The sequence below is a fragment of the Oryzias latipes genome, chromosome 13 (assembly GCF_053564925.1).
Source record: "Oryzias latipes strain Hd-rR chromosome 13, Olatipes_Hd-rR_3.1".
NCBI classification, from domain to species: Eukaryota; Metazoa; Chordata; class Actinopteri; order Beloniformes; family Adrianichthyidae; genus Oryzias; species Oryzias latipes.
In genome coordinates, this window is record NC_136249.1 from 3107745 (window position 1) to 3117297 (window position 9553).

The following is a 9553-nucleotide window of genomic DNA, read 5'->3' on the forward strand; positions in this document are numbered from 1 at the left end:
ACTGCTGATCGATCAAACGGGTGTTCGTGTAATTGTAAGACTTGCTTTGTGAAGTCTTCATGTTATTTATGAGAGGCAGTATTGTCATTTTCACTTTCACGTGTTTCTTCCATCTGCCGACGGTGTCGCCGTTTCTCATTTCACCCGTTTTTGTGCGTACGCCTGGGTCAGAGCTTGCGTGAAGGACCGCACATTTTCCCGTCAAGTTTGCTTGCTTTTGCGGGCCCCTTGGCGATGGCGGCCGTGTCCCTTGGGTGCCGGCTCCCTGGGCCCGGCGGTGCTCTCTCCGCACGGTGGGGGGGTTCATATTACACCTGAGCCGGGGGTGTTCGTGTCCCTGGGGGGTGGGTCCTGGTCCTTGCCCCTGAGCGCTGGGCCCCGCCAAACTTCCAACATGGCCGAGCCTGGTCGGGCCATATTTATAACACCCCTTGTGGGCCACCCTTTTTTCCCCGGGGTTCCCCCCTCCTAGGCGGGGGCGGCGGGCCCCTGCCTTGCTCCTCCCTGGACCAACCGTGGGCCGGGTGGGTGGCTGCCTGGAGTGCGGAGCGGGTCTCCCTTGGGGGGTCCTGGCTCGTACCTGGGGTCGGGGCGGGGGGATGCCCGGAACTCCTGGGTGGTGGTGGGGTGCTCGTCTGGGGCTGTGGGCTTCCTTCTCCGGTGGGGCCCTGCATTGGGCTCTTCCGGCGCGGCGGGGGGGCTGCTTTCCGGGCTGGGCTGGGGCGGCGCTCTCTTTCCCTCCGCGCCTCCCTGCTCTCTGGCTCTGGGGGCCTCGCGGCTGTCCTGCTGGCCCTGGCCTGGGTGGCGGTCTTGGTCGCCCGGGGGGGAGGTTGTTCCCTGCCTGTTCCCGTGTGGCGTTGGGGGGTTCCGGCTGCCGCTGCTGCTGCGACGGGGGTCTGGGTGTGGGGGTGGCTGGGCGCTCCTCCTCCTTCTTTTCACATTCCACCATCCATTTTAGAAGAACATAAACACTCACCTGAGCACAGGTGTTAGCTCACCTTTGCACTTATAGTTTGCATGATTGAATGAATGAAAGATTTCACACTAGTTGGTTTAAAGGCATAGGTATGCGTTCGTGAACACTATCTGTTTTGTGTACATTTTGACATGTGAACATTTTTTGCAGCTGTAGATGTGTTGATAATATTTGAGTGTGTGTGAACAGGCCCCGCCCTTTTTGTACTACATTTGAACTGTACCGTAACGATAAACAACCAGTAAACCTGTCTGCTCTATGCTGCTTCATGGTCTAAGCCCCCCCTCTCACTATCACCCAACACCAAAGATTTTCAATCATGGTTGAAATGAATAAAGTTTGGCCTCAATTACAAAAGGGGTTTGTTCAGTCACACCTTTGGTTTGTCTGAAGATTAATAACCCCTCTTGTTAAAGTAAAATATGTCCAACACAAGAGGCCCTCAGCTCTCATCTGCCTGCCTAGCTGTTGGACAGGACAAGTAAATATCAACTATTGCGTAGAGAGTGGCGTACGCCTTCTTTTGTGCGTACGCAACGTTTATAAATGAGGCCCCAGATCTCCAGCCAGTAAAAGCTCAGTAAACTGGACCTTGGAAAGAAGATATTTCAGAGATGACAAAGCTAGGATTTAGCGATTTAAACTTTTAAAGCTAAGAACTCCAGTTGCTTACAGATCGATTCGGATAATAGAAATGAAGTCTCAAATCTTGATTTCACATAAATTGCTACAAAAATGTAATTGAATTGCAGACCTTATTAGTTATGTTTAAAGCCAAAAAACAGAGAATTACCAGAAGACTTACAAAAGCTTTTATTTTGTCCACAGAAGAGGATTTCAAACAAGTTTACTAGAACATCACTAAAGCAAAAGTGTTTGTCTAGAGTCAGGGTACAAATGTGGAATTCCCAGGAGAATCAGTTAAAAAGTTCTCAAAGTATTATTCAATTTAAACGGATGTATAAAATAAAAACAAATTATATTGTACAAACTTGTCTGTTGAATGGAATGTTTGGAATGTGTGTATGAATGGAATGTATTTACAGTATTTATTTGAACTGTTTGTGGAGAAATTTGAGCACAGGTGATGGTGTGAGTGTCATGGTGGCCTATCAGACTCCTCCCCCTCCCAGCTATGCTCCTGACTCGCAGCTGTGACCACTCATCTCATCGCCGCACCTGTTACTTAAGGAGACTCACGGAAAGCAGTCTTCGCCAGTCCGTTAACACTGATGGTGCTTAACCTCACCTCTATCTACGTCTGGCCATCCTTGCCCAAGTTTCTCTACTTACCTTGTTTTGCTGTGCCTCAGGTCTTTTCTTCGTTCCAAGAGTGTCACCTGAGTCTTTCACCACCTCGAGCAGAAGCTGCATTCCTCAACGCTCCTCAGAAGCTCCAGCCACGCCACAGCCAAGAACTCCAGCCTCGCTGCAGATAAGATCTCTGTTTTCGCCGGCGCCGAAGTAATCCCAGCTCCGCTGCAGTCATTACGCTCCGGCACCGCTCTGTCAAGCTTCCTGCCATCTCACACTGCAAGATCCGCTGGCTCCTACAAAAAAAAACCTCATTACCTACCTTCTACTAACCTGCCTCATCCCTCCGGGTTTCAGCATCTGGGTTCGTCACGTGATCAGATCATGACAGAACGGACTGGCCTAAACCCCGACCCAGCTGACCCGGAAGGGCTCCGCCTTGCTGTCAATCAACAGGGCATAATGCTAGGACGCCAAGCTGACACTCTTTCCCAAATGGCTTCTGCTCAGAATGAACTTTTCCGCCGCCTTGACGGTATGACAGACTTTATTGGAAATAACTGGACAATTTTCTGGATCTGCATCTCCCGCTTCCCCTCCACCTTCCGGAGACCTGGGACCCCCCATTTCCACCTCAAATCACGAAAACTATCGCCTTCAGCCAGAGCCGTTTTTTGGTGACGTGGAAAATTGTGGGGGTTTTCTCCTTCAATGTCGGCTATTATTCCAGCAAGCTCCCAGATACTACCACTCGGACCATAGCAAAATCAACATGGTAGTCAACTCTCTGAGAAGTAAGGCTCTACAGTGGGCCCAAGCCTTTTTGTCTGCCAACCCAATCTGCCACTTGCCGTTTGAACGTTTCATCGGTGAGTTCCGACTTGTATTCGATCTTCCTCGTAAACAGGAGGACGCCGCCCGCCGGCTTCTAAAACTTAAACAGAACAACCGATCGGTCAGCGATCACGTGGTAGACTTTCGTATCCTGGCAGTAGAAGCCGGATGGACTGATCCCGCGCTGCGAGGCGTTTTTTATCAATCGCTTAATGAGTCTATAAAAGACCATTTATGCTCACAGCCCGAAGCCTCCTCTTTTGAGGAACTATTAACAGCCGCCTTACGTTCAGACATCCGGCTCAAAGAACGTCAACGTGAACGCCCGCTTCCTGCATGGAAGGCCACCCCAGCCACGTTGACCCGACCTATGTCTCAGGGCTTTCCACCGCAGCTTTCCCCACGTTAAACCCCTGACGAACCTATGCAGATCGGTCACTCTCGCCTCTCCGCAGAGGAACGCAAAAAGCGTAGAGAGGAAGGTCTTTGTTTCTACTGCGGGGACGATGATCATCAAGTTTCACAATGTCCTCGTCGTTTAAACTCCCGAACCCCCCATTAAAAGACAGGCCACGGGTGGGTAAGTCAGTTGTCTCTGTTCATAATGACTTCTGTTACATTCCTGTCAAACTATGTTTTAAATCTAAATTTTCTGACACTCTAGCTCTGGTTGACTCTGGCGCTGAACAGAGTCTCATTGATCATTCCCTGGTCCTATGTCTCTCTCTCCCTGTAGAATCCCTCGAGAACCCCATCAAAGCTGCCGGCTTGGGGGGTCAACATCTCTCATTCATCACCCAGCGCACTAAACCATTGTTACTCATCACGTCAGGTAACCATCACGAATACGTTCGTTTTTACGTCGCCTCTTCACCCCATAGTCCTGTGGTCCTGGGTTATTCTTGGCTCAAAACCCATAACCCCCAGTTCGACTGGGCCAAACAACGTATAACTAACTGGAGTGGGTTCTGCTTGGCTAATTGTCTGCAGTCCGCTATTCCGCCCGTCTCACCTTCTAGTACTCCCATGCTTGAGGACATCGATCTCTCCTCCGTCCCGCCTTGTTACCATGAGTTCAAAGCTGTCTTTAGTAAGAGTAAAGCAGGGTCTCTACCCCAGCACCGCCCTTATGACTGTGCCATCGAACTTCTTCCAGGCGCCACGCTCCCCAAGGGTCACTTATATAATCTCTCGGGCCCTGAAAAAACAGCCATGGAAACTTATATCCATGATGCTCTTGCCTCCGGTCACATTCGTCCCTCTTCTTCCCCCGTTGGCGCCGGTTTCTTCTTTGTTGAGAAGAAAGACAAGTCTCTTCGCCCCTGTATCGATTATCGTGAGCTCAACCAAATTATCGTAAAAGACAAGTACTCTCTGCCCCTCCTCAGTTCAGTCTTTGACTCGGTCTCGGGTGCCCAGACTTTTTCTAAATTAGACCTGCCCAACGCTTACCGCCTTGTGCGCATCAAGGAAGGCGATGAGTGGAAGACGGCTTTTAATACACCCCTAGGTCACTATGAATACCTAGTTATGCCGTTCGGCCTGACCAACGCTCCCGCAGTGTTTCAGAGATTAGTCAATGACGTCCTCCGGGACTTCTTGAACCGTTTCGTGTTCGTTTACCTAGACGACATTCTCATAATTTCTCGTGACCCCATACAACACGAAAACCATGTCCGTCTCGTTTTATCCAGATTGCTGGAAAATCAATTATATGTCAAGGCTGAAAAATACCAATTCCACACTTCGTCCATCCAGTTTTTGGGTTATATTTTCGAGGCCAATAAGATTCGTCCTGATCCTGCCAAACTCGAAGCCGTCGCCCAGTGGGATCCTCCTAACTCTCGCAAGAAGCTTCAACAATTTCTGGGGTTCGCTAACTTCTACCGACGGTTCATTCGCAACTATAGCACCATAGCCGCTCCTCTCACTCAGCTCACCTCAATCTCCAAGCCCTTTTCGTGGAATCCTAAAGCCCAGAAAGCCTTCGACCACCTAAAATCTCTTTTCATCTCTGCCCCCATCCTCATTCAACCTGACATCACGAAACAATTCATCGTCGAAGTTGACGCCTCCGACACAGGTGTGGGCACCGTCCTCTCCCAAAGAGAGGAATCCTCCGGTAAAATTAAACCTTGCGCTTACTATTCTCGCAAGCTATCCCAGGCCGAACGCAACTACGATGTTGGTAACCGTGAATTACTCGCCATCAAGTTGGCTCTTGAGGAGTGGCGCCACTGGCTGGAGGGAGCTACTCACCCGTTCATAGTTTGGACCGACCACAAAAACCTAGCCTATTTACGCACAGCTAAGAGGCTCAACTCTAGACAAGCTCGGTGGTGTCTTTTCTTTGACCGATTCAACTTTACTATCACCTACAGACCAGGAAGCTGCAATACCAAGCCTGATGCCCTCTCCAGAAAATATAGCCCTGATGACGCTTCACCTCCAGCCACCATCATTCCTGCTTCCTGCATCGTGGGCAACCTCACCGACTGGGCTGAGTATATTATCTGGATCGAGTATGCCCACAACTCGCACCCTTCTACGGCTACTGGCATTTCACCTTTCGAGGCTTCTCTGGGCTACTCTCCTCCTTTGTTCCCCTCTCAGGAGCTTGACCTGGCTGTGCCCTCCGTTCAGGATCACCTTCAGCGCTGCCAACGTATCTGGATCCAGACCCGCGAGGCCCACCTGCGTACTAAGGAGGACAATTGCCGCATCGCCAACAGGCACAGGGTGGAGGGTCCTGTTTACCAAGCCGGACAGAAGGTGTGGTTGTCCTCCAAGAACGTCCCCATTCAGTCCTCTTCACGCAAACTGGCTCCCCGTTTCATCGGTCCCTATATCATTGACAAGATCATCAAACCCTCCTGTGTTCGCCTCCGTCTGCCGGTAGCCCTTAAGGTACATCCGTCGTTCCATATTTCCCAGATTAAGCCTTCTTGGACAGTCCTTTGTGCCCGCCTTCCGTCGCCCCGCCTCCCGCCCGTATCATCGACGGTGCCCCGCGTTCACGGTCTCCCGGATTTTGGACGTTCGACAGCGTGGCCGTGGCTTCCAGTACTTGGTGGATTGGGAGGGTTACGGTCCTGAGGAGCGCTCGTGGGTCTCCCGCTCGCTCATCCTCGACCCCTCCCTCATCGATGACTTTTACCGTGCCCACCCGGATCGGCGTCCTGGACCGCCTGGAGGCGGTCGTTGAGGGGGGGTACTGTCATGGTGGCCTATCAGACTCCTCCCCCTCCCAGCTATGCTCCTGACTCGCAGCTGTGACCACTCATCTCATCGCCGCACCTGTTACTTAAGGAGACTCACGGCAAGCAGTCTTCGCCAGTCCGTTAACACTGATGGTGCTTAACCTCACCTCTAGCTACGTCTGGCCATCCTTGCCCAAGTTTCTCTACTTACCTTGTTTTGCTGTGCTTCAGGTCTTTTCTTCGTTCCAAGAGTGTCACCTGAGTCTTTCACCACCTCGAGCAGAAGCTGCATTCCTCAACGCTCCTCAGAAGCTCCAGCCACGCCACAGCCAAAAGCTCCAGCCACGCCACAGCCAAGAACTCCAGCCTCGCTGCAGATAAGATCTCCGTTTTCGCTGGCGCCAAAGTAATCCCAGCTCCGCTGCAGTCATTACGCTCCGGCACCGCTCTGTCAAGCTTCCTGCCATCTCACGCTGCAAGATCCGCTGGCTCCTACAAAATAAAACTCATTACCTACCTTCTACTAACCTGCCTCATCCCTCCGGGTTTCAGCATCTGGGTTCGTCACGTGATCAGATCATGACAGTGAGAAATATAAATATGGTGCAATGTTTAAAAGGGAGCAGACAATTATAAGAATATTATTCGTCATTTCTGCTACTTTCAAATCATGAAAATGTTCAATTATGTACAACAAACATGTAAACATACAGTACAGATCAAAGTTTGGACACACCTTCCCATTCATTTGAATGAGAAAGTGTGTCCAAACTTTTGGTCTGTACTGCATTTGACAATCAACCAATTTCATAAAAAAGAAACAAATAAATCAATACTTACAGCCTTCAACACACCCATAAGGAGATTCAGATGGTTCAGATGCCATTTGGCATCAAATGCGCTCTTGAGATATTCCAACGCATCCTGGATCAAATTAATCGGTTAGTTCAAAAGGGGCCCAAGTCCAAGAGGTTTGTTTTTCTAGGAAATTATTTTAATTGCATAGCGTAACCCTTGTGCTATCCTAGGCACTTTAACATTGGGAGTGGGGTCATCTAGAACCACTAGACCAGGGGTCGGGAACCTTTTTGGCCGAGAGAGCCATAAACGCCACATATTTTTAAATGTAATTTCGAAAGAGCCATACAATAATGTTGTGTCTCTTTCCCACACTGATGCACGGAGACTTAACCTCTTTTAAAGTTCTTTATTCTGGTTACTGTAGACCGCAACAAACGCCATACAACTAATTCATCAACTCCTGAATCTCTCCCGCCGAGACGAGAGAGAGCGCTTCTCCCAACTTTATATTCCCCTGCTCCCGCTCCAGCCCCTCCCATTTTCCTTATTTGGCCCATAGCTGAACCCCATTGGTCCAAATTACCTAACAACAGGCTGAGCGACAGAACTGAGAGCCAATCAGATCTCTGCTTGATGCCTTCAATGAACCCCAGAACTTTTAACGCGGCCCGACAGCCAAGTTAAACTCAGTCCGCGACAATATTTTTAAAACTAAATATATATATATATATGTGAATGTGTGCATTTGATGTAATTTCCACATTTTTAAAGTACAATAAGTCTGTGGATCCTTTTTAATAACATTGTTATTCTGTTGCTAATAAATGATGAGTATTTCTCGTGGTAGTTCTGCTGATGGTCTAGTCTGGTTTATAGGTGGTGAGTTTCTGCTTCATGCAGGCGTTGAGACTTTAAACGTGATCGTAGGTCTGAATGTTCTGTAGATGTGACAAAGACTGCTCACATGCAGACGGGGAGCCAAACACACACTCACACGCCGCAGTGAGTGACAGGCATTGGGTTTTACGTTTTTACAATCCCTGCGCGATTCACCTGCTGCCGGTCCCCACAACCCCTCACCCCCACCCTCTGCTTTCTTCCTCACACTCTCGTCCCCGCAACTGCGCGCTCTTTCTCAGAGACGGGAACGCGCAGTTTTAGGCACGGCAATTCACAGGTTTCCGGGTGGTACAAACTCTGTGAAATAGATAATAGTAAACTGATAGTTTTTTCTCCAAGCACCGCTACTACTGCGCGCCTCTGGCATCGCATCGCGCCCGAAAAGGACTGGTCTAATGAAAAAAAGTAAAATTAAAGATTTGTCTGCGAGCCACATGTGACCATCAAAAGAGCCATATATGGCTCGCGAGCCATAGGTTCCCGACCCCTGCACTAGACAGTGCTCTGAACCTTTTTTCTTCAATGATTTGTGATCTTCACTGGTGTCCATGGATTACATGAAATCTTTCCACCTTTATCCACCTTTGTCATGGTAAGGAGAACACGTCAAAGTAAGGGTGGGGTCATCTAAGATAGCACAAGGGTTAAAGGGAGGCTACACCAAATGATTCATACTTTACCCAGATTTAGCACCAGTTCATAGCTTACAAATGCTATAATATGAAGCCCCTCACTTTTATATTTTCAGAGTACTAGCAAACTAAAGTGTCTGGACTTGGGCCCTTCTTATATTAAACAGGGCGCTGCCATATTGGATAACTAGTGCTGCCATCTATTGGATAAAGCTAAACCCATGCAAGAGAGGCCCAAGTCCAGGAATTTTGCACTTTCTGCATTTTAAATGTCAAATATAGTCAATACATTACAACGGACTTGGGACTTTTTTGCACATAATCCGATAGCTCTTCCCTTGAAGACCATAGAACATATAATATCTCTATTTTGAAAAATTGTGGTCTTGGCCCCCTTTTGAACTAACTGATTCAAATGCTAGAGGGCAATGGTGGAGTCACCAGCGTAATGGAGGACATCATCACTAGTAGAAACCAACAAAGTTCTAAAGCAGGAAAGCAGGTTGTGCAGCAAACTAGGACTTACAACTTGAGGTTAAACTTCAACAAACGCCACATTCGTCAGCCAGCTGTGCCTTATGTGGGACACTGAAAACCAAGCTGATGGGCTAAAATTGGACCCAGCGAAAACTGAAGCTCTTAGGTGCATGCCGCCCCCTACAGACAAGAAGGGTGTCTGACGGTTCCTGGGTGTCGTAACGTATTTATCAAAGTTTATGCTAAACCTCAGCGAAATTGACGCGCCACTAAGGCAACTTACAAAATAGGGATGTGGAATTCATGTGGCAGCCAGCGCAGCAACAAACCTTTAAAAGGCTCAAGGATGTTTGAACAACCCCCCATACGGAAATTCTACGATTTGTCGATGTGTGGAAATATACCGTGAGGCCAGCAGCACTGGACTAGGAGCTGTGCTGGCACATGCCATGCCCTGCACCAAGTTTCACCAATGTATT

The 9553-nt window shown here is 49.0% G+C and overlaps 1 protein-coding gene across 1 annotated transcript in view; it reads right to left on the reverse strand.

Annotated features, from left to right (window-relative positions):
• The window catches only part of LOC101164176 (porphobilinogen deaminase), a 156164-nt gene that overhangs the window by 43388 nt on the left and 103223 nt on the right, over positions 1-9553 (reverse strand). The window lies entirely within an intron of this gene.